Here is a 17790-nt window from a genome sequence, read left to right as displayed (position 1 = left end):
GTCATTCGAGGAACATAACAGAACTATTTAAGTTAAAGAACGAGGAAAATTGAAGACCTTTGCAGAAAAGAGAACGCCCGTACGTATATTAAGAGGTGAGGTGGAAAGCCAGTGCTAAACAAAGAACGGATGGCTGGAAGGTGGAAAGAGTATATAGAAATGCCACGCAAGAGAAACAAGGCACTGTAGAAGAGGAGGAAGAAATAGATTCACATCAAATGAGAAAAATATACTGAGAAGAATCTGACAGAGCACTGAAAGACGTAAGTCGAGGCTAAGCTCCTGGAGCAGATGTATTGTTTTGGTATATTCGGGAAGACAAAACTATTTCACCTGGTATGTAACTTATGTGAGACAGGCGAAATACTCTCGGACTTCAACAATAATGTAATAAATCTATTTCCAAACAAGGCAGGTGCTGCAGATGTGAATGCTACCAATCCATCAGTTTAATAAGTCATGGTTGAAAAATGTTGGCACGAATTACTTAAAGAAGAATGGAAAAAGCCGACGCCGGTGAACACAAGTTTGGGAACACGCGAGGCATTATCATCTCTACGACATTTCTTAGAAGATAGACTTAAGAGAAGTGGATAGTGTTTTGAAAGAATGTTATCAGATAGAAGTCAACAGAAGTAAAACAAGGGTGATGCAATGTAATCAAATTAAATCGGGCGAAGCTGAGGGAGTTAGATTCGAAAATGAGATTCTAAAAGTTGCAGATGAGTTTTGTTATTTTGTATAAAATGCTGTCTTTTTCTGAGAAACAGAAATTTACTAACATCGAATATAAATTTAAATTGATGTTCGTATGTTGGGAGAGGCTTTGTGCGGGAGTGAAACGTGGACGATAAATAGTTCGTACCAGGAAAAAATATAACTTATGGTGCTACAATAGAATGTTGAAGATAAGATCCGAAGATTGAATAACTAATGAGGAGGTAATGAGTCGCATTGGGGAGAAGTGAAATTTATGGCTCAATTTGACTAAAATAAAAGATCGTTTGATAGGACGCTAGCTGAAGCATCACTGAATCGCAAATTGCTAATGGAGGGAAATGGGGCGTTGATAAAATTTTTATAAGTAAACCAAGGTATGACTACAATAAACTACTTTAGACACATGCAAGTGGCAGAACTTAGGCGGAGATGAAGAGACTTGTGGAAGATAGTGTGGAGAGCTGCATGAAACTTGTCTCCTACTAAATACAGCAAGAACAACAACAACAGCAGCAGCAGCAGCAGCGGCAGCAGCAGAAGAGCGATTGAGTAATTATTATGTGCTTTGACCACTGTCGTACAATCTGCTCCTACCGAGCAAGGTGGCTCAGCGGTTAAGACACTAGACCTCAGATTCAGGAGCAGGAGGATTCAATCCCCCGTCCGATCATTTAGATATCAGTTTTCTGTGATTTCCCTAAATCTGTTAAGGCGAATGGTGTGCTGATTTTGCTCTGTCTGTGACAACTTTGTTGCTCTGGGACATAGACCTTTAAATCGACCGTCCACTCTATCCTACGTATTCTCTCTCTCTCTCTTGTCAGCGATCACAGGCCCTGTAGACCACGCGCTGCATCAACGATCTGCTTCCACCGCCTTCTATCTCTCGCAGCATCCTGCGGGAATTCCTAATGCTGCGATGTCCTTCTCTATGTCATCTTACCACCTTGTACGAGGTCGGCCCAATGGTCTTGATGCCTGGAGAGTTCCTTCAAATGCTTTCTTGGTGATTGTGTTGTTTTCCAGTCTGGCCACAAGTCCAGCCCATTGCAGTCTCCTACTTTTTAATTTCTAGATATAGTGGGTTGCTTCATTAACTGATAAATTTCATTGTTCTTTCGAATTCTCCATACGCCGTTCTCCAACACAGGTCCCCAGATTTTTCTCATTACTTTTTTTTAAAAGCATTCATTTGTTCTCTTTTATTCTTTCTAAGCGTCCAGCTTTCTGAACCTTACAGTACTATGGGGCAGATAATAGTGTTGTATATCTTCATCTTTGTGGTGATTGACAAAGTTTTACTTTTGAGTGGGTTGATTAGTGAGTACAGACATCTTAACCCTGAGGCTATTTTTTCATTTATATCCATTGTTATGATATTTTTACTGTTGTAACGTGATCCAAGGTATTTAAACTGGAGAACTTTTCTGAATTTAGAATGTTGGATTTCAAAGTAAGGATTTGGGTTTATGACTCGACCTATTTCCATATATTCGGTTTTCTCTTGGTTAATCAAAAGCCCGATTTTGCTGGCACTGTGCCTGAGAGATCTGTACATGTCTTTCAGTTCTTCTCCAGTTTCGCTCAGCAACACTGTATCATCTGCATAAGCCAGGAGTTTTACTTCACTGTGTTCGAATCGGAGACCATTGTATAGTTGTAAATTGCTCTCCCGAACCACTGTCTCTAATGCAAGGTTGAAGAGGACACATGAAAGAGCGTCTCCCTGTCGTAAGCCTGTTTTAATTGGAAAGGTGGGGGATATGGATCCTCTGAACTTCACTGCTGCCTGGGAGCCATCCATGCACAGTTGTATCATCATAATGATTTTACTGGATATACTAAATTCTCGTAAGGTGTTGTATAGGCTACTTCTGTTGGTGCTGTCGTAGGCTCGCTGGAAGTCAATGAAGAGACAGTGGATGTTTTTGTTAAATTCCCAGTATTTCTCAAAGACCTGTCGTATAGTAAACAAATTATCAGTTGTAGAGCGGTTTGTTCGAAATCTAGCCTGGTAATCTTGAATAATGTTTTCCGCGTAAGGTTTAAGTTTTTACAGAATGGTCATTGACAGGATTTTGTATGTTATGTTCAGCAAACTGATTCCTCTGTAATTTCCACATTCCATTCTGTTTCCTTTCTTGTGTATGGGACAAATTATTGCAGTTTTCCAATCTTCTGGCAGCGTTTCAGTTTTCCAGATCATTGTGATAAGGTTATAAGTTTCTTTGTGTAGTTTGCTTCCGCCCTCTTTTAACATCTCTGCTGATAACTGGTCCTCGTCTGCTGTCTTGTTGTTTTTGAGCTTTTGAATGGAGTGGATCACTTCCTGTTCTGTGATTCTACATTCGTCATTATTAATGCTGTCACTCTCAGACATTGCATAATTGAAGGATATGTGCGGATCAGTGCAATTTAACATTTCTGAGAAATACTCTTTCCATCTTTAAGGATACCTTGCAGCTGCGTTAGCATATTTTGATTTTTATCTTTTATGAATAGGTTTTCACTTTGATAACCTCTCCTACTTTGTATTGTATTACATTATTGTTCTGGATTGAGGGTAATAATGGCAAAAGAGTAGATGTGAAAAACCACAGATCAGAATTCAAAAAATCTGTTCGTCGCATGTTCCAGTAATTTTTGCCAAGCTCCATTACAATGGCATTGCTTTGAACGAGATTTGGGATACATCACTCATGCGAAACAGTTGTTGATCTCTTCATGATTGCTACAGTTGCAGCCCATGAACGCAAGCAAATTGGAAAGGCCACATTTCTAGATTTCGTAACTGTTCCACATATAAACTGAAAAGGTAAGTACGATCATAGATATTGTCTTTCTAAAGAAAGGGCGGATGGTAGATAGTTGGGAACGCAGTATCGTCGAACTTACTGCACGGATGATATGACCATTAATGATCGCAGTATGCACAAGCACCTGGACGAAGATTGAAATTTTTTTTAACAGCTAACTGAGTACTGTTGTATTAAATTGCATATACAGGGTGGTCCATTGATAGTAACCGGGCCAAATATCTCACGAAATAAGCATCAAACGAAAAAACTCAAAGAACGAAACTCGTCTAGCTTGAAGGGGGAAACCAGATGGCGCTATGGTTGGCCCGCTAGATGGCGCTGCCATAGATCAAAAGGATATCAACTGCGTTTTTTTTAAATAGGAACCCCCATTTTTTATTACATATTCGTGTAGTACGTAAAGAAATATGAATGTTTTAGTTGGACCACTTTTTTCGCTTTGTGATAGATGGCGCTGTAATAGTCACAAATATATGGCTCACAATTTTAGACGAACAGTTGGTAAAAGGTAGGTTTTATAAATTAAAATACAGAACGTAGGTACGTTTGAACATTTTATTTCGGTTGTTCCAATATGATACATATACCTTTGTGAACTTATCATTTCTGAGTACGCATGCTGTTACAGCGTTATTACCTGTAAATACCACATAAATGCAATAAATGCTCAAAATGATGTCTGTCAACCTCAGTGCATTTGGCAATACGTGTAACTACATTCCTTTACGTACTACATGAATATGTAATAAAACATGGGGGTTGCTATTTAAAAAAAAAAAAAAAAAAAAACCCCGGTTGATATCCGTTTGACCTATGGCAGCGCCATCTAGCGGGCCAACCGTAGCGCCATCTGGTTTCCCCCTTCAAGTTAGACAAGTATCGTTCTTTGTAGTTTGTTCGTTTGACGCTTATTTCGTGAGATATTTGGCCTGGTCACTATCAATGGACCACCCTGTATATGCCGCAGAAAATCCTGGAGCGGTAGGCGTTTTAATTTATTACTGAAGGTTATTTTTATGCATCAGTGATTGTAAGCAACAGAAAATTTTATCATGTAAAGATTTAAACACAAGAATAGTATTGCGACATAGACAATGGTCAAGCGATACTTCTTGCTTTCATTTCTGCAACAATTTTTTTAACAAATAAAGCCAAAATTTAAGATAAGGTAAGGTAAAGCTGTGCTCAATCTCAATGTTTTCTCTTCTGTTATACGATTCGTGCACCCAATAATTTCCAGACGCCATATTTGTTTAGAGAATACGACTGTATACGTGTGATGTGTTACGACAGTGAAAGGAACCTGTGACCACTGGAGGTACTCTATTTTATTTATTTTTTGTTTACCGTTAGATATAGGTTTAATTTTTGTCAAAAGAAACCCAAAGCCATGTTCTGAAATAGTGTTCTGTTTCTTCACTAGACAGTGCCACAAGTTCCTCCAAAATATCATAACACAAGACACACATAAATGTCATACTAACAAATGTAAATCCACATGATGATGGAGGTTTAAATCTTCGAAATGTGTCGTGGAGATAAATAAACAGTGACTGATAACAGTAAACTTGTTGTTTCATTTAATCTCAAAGACTGGTTTTAACTTAGCAGTATTTTATTAAGTATGGCCCTACAGCTTAAGTAGACTTGTAATACGGTGAAACATGGACTTTCCACATATACATGTCGTTAACAGAAGTGCAATAAGCAGTGAGTGAATTCCTAAGGGCCAACTGATAAATAAATCCAGAAACTTTAGATTAATAGTCTGATACCCGCACAGCCAACAAGCCACACAATGTAAAGCATTATAATTGAAAATAATGAAAGATACGTTCGTACAATCAAATTATTTGTAAATATTTGAATTAAAGATCTAAATCTCAAGATGCACAGCCGAGGTTGAGCAGTTTATGTTTTCAGTTGTGAGTTTTCAGCTTTTGTTAATCCCTGCACTGGCATGGTACCGTTCATTAGAATGTGATTACAAATTTCTCGACATCACAGTAAGAAGACTGTGTTATCAGGTCAAAGGTGCTTTTATTGTACGGCATAGTTCTCTTTCAGGTGAGTAGACTTTATCCACATTTTTTTTTTTGCAATGAATATATTTCTACCCGTGAAACGCAACTTTGTGATCTATTGAAACTTCCTGGCAGATTAAAACTGTGTGCCCGACCGAGACTCGAACTCGGGACCTTTGCCTTTCGCGGGCAAGCGCTCTACCAACTGAGCTACCGAAGCACGACTCACGCCCGGTACTCACAGCTTTACTTCTGCCAGTATCTCGCCTCCTACCTTCCAAACTTTACAGAAGCTCTCCTGCGAAGGTTCGCAGGAGAGCTTCTGTAAAGTTTGGAAGGTAGGAGGCGAGATACTGGCAGAAGTAAAGCTGTGAGTACCGGGCGTGAGTCGTGCTTCGGTAGCTCAGTTGGTAGAGCGCTTGCCCGCGAAAGGCAAAGGTCCCGAGTTCGAGTCTCGGTCGGGCACACAGTTTTAATCTGCCAGGAAGTTTCATATCAGCGCACACTCCGCTGCAGAGTGAAAATCTCATTCTGGAAACATCCCCCAGGCTGTGGCTAAGCCATGTCTCCGCTATATACTTTCTTTCAGGAGTGCTAGTTCTGCAAGGTTCGCAGGAGAGCTTCTGTAAAGTTTGGAAGGTAGGAGGCGAGATACTGGCAGAAATAAAGCTGTGAGTACCGGGCGTGAGTCGTGCTTCGGTAGCTCATTTGGTAGAGCGCTTGCCCGCGAAAGGCAAAGGTCCCGAGTTCGAGTCTCGGTCGGGCACAGAGTTTTAATCTGCCAGGAAGTTTCATATTAGCGCACACTCCGCTGCAGAGTGAAAATCTCATTCTGGAAACATCCCCCAGGCTGTGGCTAAGCCATGTCTCCTCTATATCCTTTCTTTCAGGAGTGCTAGTTCTGCAAGGTTCGCAGGAGAGCTTCTGTAAAGTTTGGAGGGTAGGAGGCGAGATACTGGCAGAAGTAAAGCTGTGAGTACCGGGCGTGAGTCGTGCTTCGGTAGGTCATTTGGTAGAGCGCTTGCCCGCGAAAGGCAAAGGTCCCGAGTTCGAGTCTCGGTCGGGCACACAGTTTTAATCTGCCAGGAAGTTTCATATTAGCGCACACTCCGCTGCAGAGTGAAAATCTCATTCTGGAAACATCCCCCAGACTGTGGCTAAGCCATGTCTCCGCTATATCCTTTCTTTCAGGAGTGCTAGTTCTGCAAGGTTCGCAGGAGAGCTTCTGTAAAGTTTGGAGGGTAGGAGGCGAGATACTGGCAGAAGTAAAGCTGTGAGTACCGGGCGTGAGTCGTGCTTCGGTAGGTCATTTGGTAGAGCGCTTGCCCGCGAAAGGCAAAGGTCCCGAGTTCGAGTCTCGGTCGGGCACACAGTTTTAATCTGCCAGGAAGTTTCATATTAGCGCACACTCCGCTGCAGAGTGAAAATCTCATTCTGGAAACATCCCCCAGACTGTGGCTAAGCCATGTCTCCGCTATATCCTTTCTTTCAGGAGTGCTAGTTCTGCAAGGTTCGCAGGAGAGCTTCTGTAAAGTTTGGAAGGTAGGAGGCGAGATACTGGCAGAAGTAAAGCTGTGAGTACCGGGCGTGAGTCGTGCTTCGGTAGCTCAGTTGGTAGAGCGCTTGCCCGCGAAAGGTAAAGGTCCCGAGTTCGAGTCTCGGTCGGGCACACAGTTTTAATCTGCCAGGAAGTTTCATATCAGCGCACACTCCGCTGCAGAGTGAAAATCTCATTCTTGTGATCTATTGCCCCGATAAAAAGTGATTTATTTTCTTCCGTAATACTGGTCTCTTCTCAAGCATTTCTCATCTAAATGGTAAAGAATATTTGCGTAGTATTCGTTAGTCATTGTTTTGGATCGTAATCAATGTGAAGAATTGCATCTCGGACAACACTGGCCATAATAGATAAGTCAGATACTGATTTTCCTGTAACAAATAGTGGAAGTTTTTTTGTCATAGGTTATCTAATTTTCCTTTTTGGGGGGGGGGGCGGGGGGGGGGGACCTGAGTCCCAATTTCATGTTTGCAGTCATATGGGAAGTTTACTTCACAACGGAAAACGCAAAAAAATTAAAAATTTTAGTCCTTTTTTGATTTTTGACTTATATCTCGAAAACTATGCGTTTTTCGAAGATGACCAGTGTATAAAAAATGTAGAGAAAATTTTCTGCAAAATGCACTAGTCAGGTTTCAACCTCTTGCTAGCGGTATCGCAGCTAGAGCGCGCTGAATAGAAACGATATTTGGTTGTTCTGCGAAAACGTCCACTCCCACTCACAACAACTAGAAAAATATACATGTTATCAACAGAAACCCCGTCACCACATGGTAGTACATTAAATTTCCTGCAAGAGAAGTCTGTAATATTCACCTTTTGTAAGGGGGAGTGGGAGGGGGGGGGGGGGAGCAAAGCGAAAATTACGAAAAATGTATTCTACGCCCTACAGCCAAACGATCGATCTCTTCCACCTGTCTATCCCTCACCCGGTCTGTATTTTCGTTGTATTCCGCTTAAAAGAGTTTGTTTTCAATGAATTGATGGGCAGCCAATTTGATGAAAACATTAACAAATTGTATTTACAACTTATCAGATACAATACAGCGAATGGAATGATGAATATGAAATCTGTGTGTAGTAGTGTGCATGTGTCATAAAATGAATGAATGTCGAAGGTCATCACTTTGAATAGGTCTCCTGGAAAAGAAAGAAGGTTTGTAGCGACAAAAGATGGATACAAAAGACATATAAGTTGTATAGTGAATGATCGCTGTATTAAGACTTGAACCGATGTGATGTGTGAAATTATTTTACTCGTCTCCGTTTGGCTGTTGGTGATCCAGGCAATGTTTCTTAGGCACTGGAAGGTCCAGCTCAAGGTCTTGGCATTGAATGATCGTTCAAAAGAGTCAGGGGCTGTGGAAAGTCCCGTGTAAACAGTGAGTTTTGCTGCTTTTTGACTGAAAAAATGTGATTAAATGATTAATGTTATGATAAAAAAATTTGTTAGTAAAGATGCATACAGGGTGCAAAATATTTCATTCTGTCGCTTTATCTGCTTCAGACAGTGGTACTGCAAGAGGCCCGTGCAGGGCGTCCTCGTCTTCAGTATCAATATTGTCGTCGATGTTGGAACACGTCCCTTCACATTGTTGGGACAGTTTCGTGCAGAATAGTCCTGCTCGCTTACACCCATACTTGCTTTGGCAATATGCGTTACATTTGCAAGATACAAGCTGAAAAAGCCTTTTGGACACAACCCATTTTTTTTCAACTTCCACCCCTACTGTTCTGGACCAAATAGTTTATGATCTACTGCTGCCCCAGACGGAAAACTCTGCAGGAGTGTTGTTGAGCTGCAGGTTCTGTGGGAGGTAAGAAACCCGTGTTCACTGATGCCTTGTAGGGTGAGGTCACATAATGCTTATCCTTCAGCTTATTGGGAAGGAGGGGGGGGGGGGCGGCAGTTTGGAGATCCATCATTACGATCAGTAGGACAACATCCTCCCCAACAACTGCGATACTGTTGTGAGCCAAAGCCAGGGACTCTGCCGTTCGCACTATCATTGTGTCTCCATTCTCATCTGCCCGCTTGGAGGCGATTCCACTTTCATTCCATTTTGTCATCCGGATGGTGATTAGTCAGTTCTTGTTTTTCGCATTCGATAGGAAAGTTTGTTCTTTAATTGTTGGTGTCATAGTGCTCCCATATTGTATCTCCACCGACTGCTTTTTGTTCGACCTCCTCGAGCGCTTCATGGACTTCGTAGTCTTCTGTCCGATCGAATACCCACCTACCTACTGCTACGTAACTGTCGCACTCTGTACTTAGTTCGTACATAATGGATATACGAGTCTCATATTAGTTGGAAGTTACGCCCGTTTGACCATACGAATATGTGCAACAAAAACCCCCTATATATCATATATTAACTCCACTGGCCGACGTTACAGGAGAGGCTTTGTACGTCACGGAGAGGTTTACTATTGAAGTTTCTCAAGAGAACTTTCCGGGAGGAATCGGACAACATACTTCCTCGCACATACGTAGGTTGGAACTTAAATAAATAGTGGCAACACTGCTGTGGAGACACTATGCAATGGAATTTACCATTGTCGGTGATAGCACACGTTGTTGACAAACCTGCCTTACCTCCGAGCAAATGGACTCGCCCGACCCACGTCACCGGCGTGTGCACAATCGAGGGAAACACAGTCACTTGTGAGCGAGCGGTCTAATGTATCTGTGCCACTATGTTTTCGAAACAGTAACAACGGAGTTGGATCAAGATTGAATGTGCCAGAGGTCGTACAGCGCGACAGTGTCATCAAGGGGCATGCGGGGAATCGGCATTGCCGTACACAACAGTGGCACGTTGGGTAAAAGCCTTCAATAAAGGTCAGCAAACTGTGGCAGACATGCATCGGGCAGGTCGTCCTAGCGTCTCTGAAGAAGTGCGTGCTGCTGCCGCGTTAGTGGACAGTGATCGACGCCAAACGATTCGCATTCTGAAGGAACGCCTGGGTATGCGAAAAACTGTATCACGATGGGTTCCGTATGACTTGAAGGAAATGCAGAAATGGATGCGTTACGACGCTGCTCAGACGCATTTGGAGCGCTATGAGCGCGAAGGAGAGGCTTTCTTACGCCGTATCGCAACACTGTATGAGACATTGACTATATCGTACGACCCAAAACTGGAACACCAATCCAACGAATGGCGTCTTTATGGGTCGCTGCGAAAGTCGAAAGTGCGTCAGAGCCCCACTGTGGTGAAAGTTATGGTGATTGTCGTGTACGCCGGCCGGAGTGGCTGAGCGGTTCTGGCGCTACAGTCTGGAACCGCGCTACTGCTACAGTCGCAGGTTCGAATCCTGCCTCGGGCATGGATGTGTGTGATGTCCTTAGGTTAGTTAGGTTTAAGTAGTTCTAGGTTCTAGGGGACTGATGACCTCAGAAGTTAAGTCCCATAGTGCTCAGAGCCATTTGAACCATTTTTCTCGTGTACGACTGTGATGGTGTTATCCTAACGCATTACGTTCCTCCACAGCAGACCGTCAATGCACAGTATTACTGTTCGTTTTTGGAGCATCACCTGGGACCAGCTTTTCGAAAGAAGCGGTGACACCTTCTGCGCAACCCACCCATCATTTTGCACGACAATGCACGGACGCATACAGCTCAAGGTGTGGCTGCTCTGTTCGGTCTATGGGACTGGAAAGTACTGTACCATCCACCATACTCTCCAGACTTAAGTCCTTGTGACTTTGATTTGATTCCGAAGCTGAAGGAATCACTTAATGGCATTCGCTTCAGAACAGTTCCAGAGATTCGACAGGCAGTAGACCGCTCCATTCGCACCATCAACAGAACATGCTCTGCTAACGGTATACTACGCCTTCCACATCGCTGGCAACGGGTTCTACACAACGCTGGTGACTACTTTGATGGACAGTAACAGGTGCAAACATGTAACTCTTCTGTATTGGTTGTGAATAAGTAGCTGCTACTATTTAAGTTCCAACCATCGCACATCTCGCGTAATGGCCACGACGAAAAACTTCGAGAGTTACAGCCAATACAGAAGGTCACCGACAATTATTCTTCCCACGTGCCAATCCTGAAACAGGGTAGGGGGAATCAGTTATTGGTATGAGAAGTACTCTGCACCGCACGTCATTAGGTGGCTTCCGGAGTATGATGTAGATATACTGTGCTGCTGTCCAACAGTGTGGTGTCACGAATAGTTTTAAAAGCTTTGTGCCGAGCAGATTTTGTGGCTTTTCGATTCCACCCTCATCGAACAAAGTTAGGAATATGGAGCCAATTCGCAGGTTAAGAAATCCTCTACTTCTTCATCTGATTGTTCGGTGACAACCATTCTTTGAAACAGAGTGGATGGCTTGACGAGGTATTTCTTCGTTCCCCATGAACCATGGACCTTGCCGTTGGTCGGGAGGCTTGCGTGCCTCAGCGATACAGATAGCCGTACCGTAGGTGCAACCACAACGGAGGGGTATCTGTTGAGAGGCCAGACAAACGTGTGGTTCCTGAAGAGGGGCAGCAGCCTTGTCAGTAGTTGCAAGGGCAACAGTCTGGATGATTGACTGATCTGGTCTTGTAACACTAAACAAAACGGCCTTGCTGTGCTGGTACTGCGAACGGCTGAAAGCAAGGGGAAACTACGACCGTAATTTTTCCCGAGGGCATGCAGCTTTACTGTATGGTTAAATTATGATGGCGTCCTCTTGGGTAAAATATTCCGGAGGTAAAATAGCCCCCATTCCGATCTCTGGGCGGGGACTACTCAGGAGGACGTCGTTATCAGGAGAAAGAAAACTGGCGTGCTACGGATCGGAGCGTGGAATGTCAGATCCCTTAATAGAGCAGGTAGGTTAGAAAATTTATAAAGGGACTTGGATAGGTTGAAGTTAGATATAGTGGGAATTAGTGAAGTTCGGTGGCAGGAGGAACAAGACTTGTGGTCAGGTGACTACAGGGTTATAAACACAAAATCAAATAGGGGTAATGCAGGAGTAGGTTTAATAATGAATAGGAAAATAGGAATGCCGGTAAGGTACTACAAACAGCATAGTGAACGCATTATTGTGGCAAAGATAGATACGAAGCCCACGCCTACTACAGTAGTACAAGTTTATATGCCAACTAGCTCTGCAGATGACGAAGAAATTGAAGAAATGTATGATGAAATAAAAGAAATTATTCAGATAGTGAAGGGTGACGAAAATTTAATTGTCATGGGTGACTGGAATTCGGTAGTAGGAAAAGGGAGAGAAGGAAACGTAGTAGGTGAATATGGATTGGGGCTAAGGAATGAAAGAGGAAGCCGCCTGTTAGAATTTTGCACAGAGCACAACTTAATCATAGCCAACACTTGGTTCAAGAATCATAAAAGAAGGCTGTATACATGGAAGAACCCTGGAGATACTGACTGGTTTCAGATAGATTATATAATGATAAGACCGAGATTTAGGAACCAGGTTTTAAATTGTAAGACATTTCCAGGGGCAGATGTGGACTCTGATCACAATCTATTGGTTATGATATGTAGATTAAAACTGAAGAAACTGCAAAAAGGTGGGAATTTAAGGAGATGGGACCTGGATAAACTGACTAAACCAAAGGTTGTACAGAGTTTCAGGGAGAGCATAAGGGAACAATTGACAGGAATGGGGGAAAGAAATACAGTAGAAGAAGAATGAGTAGCTCTGAGGGATGAAGTAGTGAAAGCAGCAGAGGATCTAATAGGTAAAAATACGAGGGCTGGTAGAAATCCTTAGGTAACCGAAGATATATTGAATGTAATTGATGAAAGGAGAAAATATAAAAATGCAGTAAATGAAGCAGGCAAAAAGGAATACAATCATTGTGGTGTCACCGCCAGACACCACACTTGCTAGGTGGTAGCCTTTAAATCGGCCGCGGTCCGGTAGTATACGTCGGACCCGCGTGTCGCCACTGTCAGTGATTGCAGACCGAGCGCCGCCACACGGCAGGTCTAAAGAGACTTCCTAGCACTCGCCCCAGTTGTACAGCCTACTTTGCTAGCGAAGCTACACTGACAAATACGCTCTCATTTGCCGAGACGATAGTTAGCATAGCCTTCAGCTACGTCATTTGCTACGACCTAGGAAGGCGCCATTCACAATTGGTATTTATCTATGGATGCCTGTACCGTCAGACCAATGTTCACCAATTATGAATTAAAGTTAAGTATTCCAGAAGCTATGTACTATTTTTGGCTACTATAATTCCTTGTCATTTTCCAGACCTCACGCCAGCCTGCGTGAGCTTAAAGGCGTGCATTTCGGCCTCCTCTAGCAACACGGTGTTGGCTCTTCTGACAACACAATAATCATCTCAAAAATAAGATCGACAGGAAGTTCAAAATGGCTCTGAGCACTATGCGACTTAACTTCTGAGGTCATCAATCGCCTAGAACTTAGAACTACTTAAACCTAACTAACCTAAGGACATCACACACATCCATGCCCGAGGCAGGATTCGAACCTGCGACCGTAGCGGTCACGCGGTTCCAGACTGAAGCGCCTAGAACCGCACGGCCACACCGGCCGGCTCGACAGGAAGTGCAAAATGGTTAAGCAGGGATGGCTAGAGGACAAATGTAAGGATGTAGAGGCTTATCTCACTAGGGGTAAGATAGATACTGCCACAGGAAACTTAAAGAGACCTTTGGAGATAAGAGAACCACTTGCATGAACATCAAGAGCTCAGATGGAAACCCAGTTCTAAGCAAAGAAGGGAAAGCAGAAAGGTAGAAGGAGTATATAGAGGGTCCATACAAGGGCGAGGTACTTGAGGACAATATTATGGAAATGGAACAGGGTAGATGAAGATGAAATGGGAGATACGATACTGCGTGAAGAGTTTGACAGAGCACTGAAAGATCTGAGTCGAAACAAGGCCCTCGGAGTAGACAACATTCCATTAGAACTACTGACGGCCTTGGGAGAGCCAGTCCTGACAAAACTCTACCATCTGCTGAGCAAGATGTATGAAACAGGCGAAATACCCTCAGACTTCAAGAAGAATATAATAATTCCAATCGCAAAAAAAGCAGGTGTTGACAGATGTGAAAATTACCGAACTATCAGTTTAATAAGTCACAGCTGGAAAATACTAACGCGAATTCTTTACAGACGAATGGAAAAACTAGTAGAAGCCGACCTCGGGGAAGATCAGTTTGGATTCCGTAGAAATGTTGGAACACGTGAGGCAATACTGACCCTACGACTTATCTTAGAAGCTAGATTAAGGAAGGGCAAACCTACGTTTCTAGCATTTGTAGACTTAGAGAAAGCTTTTGACAATGCTGACTGGAATACTCTCTTTCAAATTCTGAAGGTGGCAGGGTTAAAATACAGGGAGTGAGAGGCTATTTACAATTTGTACAGAAACCAGATGGCAGTTATAAGAGTCGAGGGACATGAAAGGGAAGCAGTGGTTGGGAAGGGAGTGAGACAGGGTTGTAGCCTCTCCCCGATGTTATTCAATCTGTATATTGAGCAAGCAGTGAGGGAAACAAAAGAAAAATTCGGAGTAGGTATTAAAATCCATGGAGAAGAAATAAAAAACTTTGATGTTCGCCGATGACATTGTAATTCTGTCAGAGACACCAAAGGACTTGGAAGAGCAGTTGAACGGAATGGATAGTGTGTTGAAAGGAGGATATAAGATGAACATCAACAAAAGCAAAACGAGGATAATGGAATGTAGTCGAATTATGTCGGGTGATGCTGAGGGTATTAGATTAGAAAATGAGACACTTAAAGTAGTAAAGGAGTTTTGCTATTTGGGGAGCAAAATAACTGATGACGGTCGAAGTAGAGAGGATATAAAATGTAGACTGTCAATGGCAAGGAAAGCGTTTCTGAAGAAGATAAATTTGTTAACATCGAGTATAGATTTAAGTGTCAGGAAGTCATTTTTGAAAGTATTTGTGTGGAGTGTAGCCATGTATGGAAGTGAAACATGGATGATAAATAGTTTGGACAAGAAGAGAATAGAAGCTTTCGAAATGTGGTGCTACAGAAGAATGCTGAAGATTAGATGGGTAGATCACATAACTAATGAGGAAGTATTGAATAGGATTGGAGAGAAGAGAAGTTTGTGGCACAACGTGACTAGAAGAAGGGATCGGTTGGTAGGACATGTTCTGAGGCATCAAGGGATCACCAATTTAGTATTGGAGGGCAGTGTGGAGGGTAAAAATCGAAGAGGGAGACCAAGAGATGAATATACTAAGCAGATTCAGAAGGATGTAGGTTGCGGTAGGTACTGGGAGATGAAGAAGCTTGCACAGGATAGAGTAGCATGGAGAGCTGCATCAAACCAGTCTCAGGACTGAAGACCACAACATCAGCAACAACATACAACGTATACGTCTTTTGTATCCAAATTGTAACACTAAATCCCACCTTCCTTTTCCAGATGGAGAACTTACTCGAAGTGATGATCCGAGTCTAGGTTCGACATTCATGCATTTCATGACGCATGTCCATTAATACACACAGCTTTCACCCTAATGTTTCTGTTCTGTGTCATGTACCTAATATATCGTGAATATAATTTGTCAAAGTTTTCATCAAACAGGCTTTCCCATCAATTCATTCGAAGCATTTTCTTGTAAACGTAATACGCCGAAAGTATAGCGCCGATGAGAGATAGACAGGCGGAAGCGATCCTTTGATGATGTGCGCAGAAGGCATTTTTCTTAATTTTCGCTTTGCACCCTTCCCTCGTACGAGAAAACTGTCACAGACGTCTCTTGTAGCAAGTTTTATGTACTTCCACTTGATGTTGGGGTTTGCGTTTATAGCATGTATACTCTTAATTTTCGAGTTGTAGTGGGTGGGAGTGGGCGGTTTTAACTTTTCACAGAAAGGCAAAGCATCACTTCTTTTCAGCGCGCCGATACATCTCTTCAGAAGTTGGAAACTGCTTAGAGCGTTTTGTCGGAAGTTTTTTCTTCTTTAATTTTGCATGGAGAAGTCTTCTTCGAAAATCACATAGTTGTCAGATGTAAGCGAGAAACTGAAAAGAGTGCTAAAATTTTGAGGTGTTTGTGTTTTTCGTTGTGAAACCGGCCTCCTACAGGCCAACAGACATGAAATTTGGGTTCAGTACCCCCAAAAACATATAGAATCGCCGTGGAAAAACATATGAAAACGGCCGTTTTGAACACCAAATGGCTGGAATATACACTACTGGTCATTAAAATGGCTACACCACGAAGATGACGTGCTACAGACGCGAAATTTAACCGACAGGAAGAAGATGCTGTGATATGCAAATGATTAGCTTTTCAGAGCACTCACACAAAGTTGGCGCCGGTGGCGACACCTACAACGTGCTGACATGAGTTAAGTTTCCAACCGATTTCTCATACACAAACAGCAGTTGACCGGTGTTGCCTGGTGAAATGTTGTTGTGATGCCTCGTGTAAGGCGGAGAAATGCGTACCATCACGTTTCTGACTATGATAAGGGTCGGATTGTAGCCTATCGCGATTGCGGTTTATCGTATCGCGACATTGCTGCTCGCGTTGGTCGAGATCCAATGACTGTTAGCAGAATATGGAATCGGTGGGTTCAGGAGGGTATATAGAACGCCGTGCTGGATCCCAACGGCCTCGTATCACTAACAGTCGAGAAGACAGGCATCTTATCCGCACGGCTGTAACGGATCGTCTAGCCACGTCTCGATCCCAGATTCAACAAATGGGGACGTTTGCAAGACAACAACCATCTGGACGAACAGTTCGACGACGTTTGGAGCAGCATGGACTATCAGCTCGGAGACCATAGCTGCGGTTACCCTTGACGCTGCATCACAGACTGAAGCGCCTGCGATGGTGTACTCAACGACGAACCTGGGTGCACGAATGGCAAAACGTCATTTTTTTAGGATGAATCCAGGCTTTGTTTACAGCATCATGATGGTCGCAACCGTGTTTGGCGACATCGCGGTGAACGCACATTGGAAGCGTGTATTCGTCATCGCCATACTGGCGTATCACCCGGCGTGATGGTAAGGGATGCCATTGGTTACACGTCTCGATCACCTCTTGTTCGCATTGACGGCACTTTGAACAGTGGACGTTACATTTCAGATGTGTTACGTCCCGTGGCTCTACCCTTCATTCGATCCCTGCGAAACGCTACATTTCAGCAAGGTAATCCACGATCGCGTGTTGCAGGTCCTGTAAGGGCCTTTGTGGATACAGAAAATGTTCGACTGCTGCCCTGGCCAGCACATTCTCCAGATCTCTCACCAATTGAAAACGTCTGGTCAATGGTGGCCGAGCAACTGGCTCGTCACAATGCGCCAGTCACTACTCTTGATGAACTGTGGTATCGTGTTGAAGCTGCATGGGCAACTGTACCTGTACACGCCATCCAAGCTCTGTTTGACTCAACGCCCAGGCGTATCAAGGCCGTTATTACGGCCAGAGGTGGTTGTTCTGGATAATGATTTCTCATTACCTGTGCACCCAAATTGCGTGAAAATGTAATCACATGTCAGTTCTAGTGTAATATATTTGTCCAATGAATACCCTTTGATCATCTTCATTTCTTCTTGGTGTAGTAATTTTTATGACCAGTAGTGTAATAACCTTTGCGACTGGTGAAATCAGTTTAGGGTTTTTTGATTTGGTGGACTGAAGTCTCATCCAAAATTACA

General features: G+C 43.1%; 2 non-coding genes across 2 annotated transcripts; one reads left to right on the top strand and one right to left on the bottom strand.

Annotated features, from left to right (window-relative positions):
• Positions 1–5709: 5709 nt before the first annotated feature.
• Positions 5710–5784, bottom strand: Trnas-cga (transfer RNA serine (anticodon CGA)). Its single transcript has one exon. It is a non-coding gene; the product is annotated as a tRNA-Ser (tRNA).
• Positions 5785–5954: 170 nt separating this feature from the next.
• Trnas-cga (transfer RNA serine (anticodon CGA)) lies at positions 5955–6029 on the top strand. Its single transcript has one exon. It is a non-coding gene; the product is annotated as a tRNA-Ser (tRNA).
• The last annotated feature ends 11761 nt before the right edge of the window (positions 6030–17790 follow it).

This window comes from Schistocerca cancellata, chromosome 6, assembly GCF_023864275.1.
Source record: "Schistocerca cancellata isolate TAMUIC-IGC-003103 chromosome 6, iqSchCanc2.1, whole genome shotgun sequence".
In the NCBI taxonomy this organism is placed as follows: Eukaryota; Metazoa; Arthropoda; class Insecta; order Orthoptera; family Acrididae; genus Schistocerca; species Schistocerca cancellata.
The sequence above is the reverse complement of the archived record's forward strand: the minus strand, read 5'-3'. Positions and strand labels throughout refer to the sequence as shown.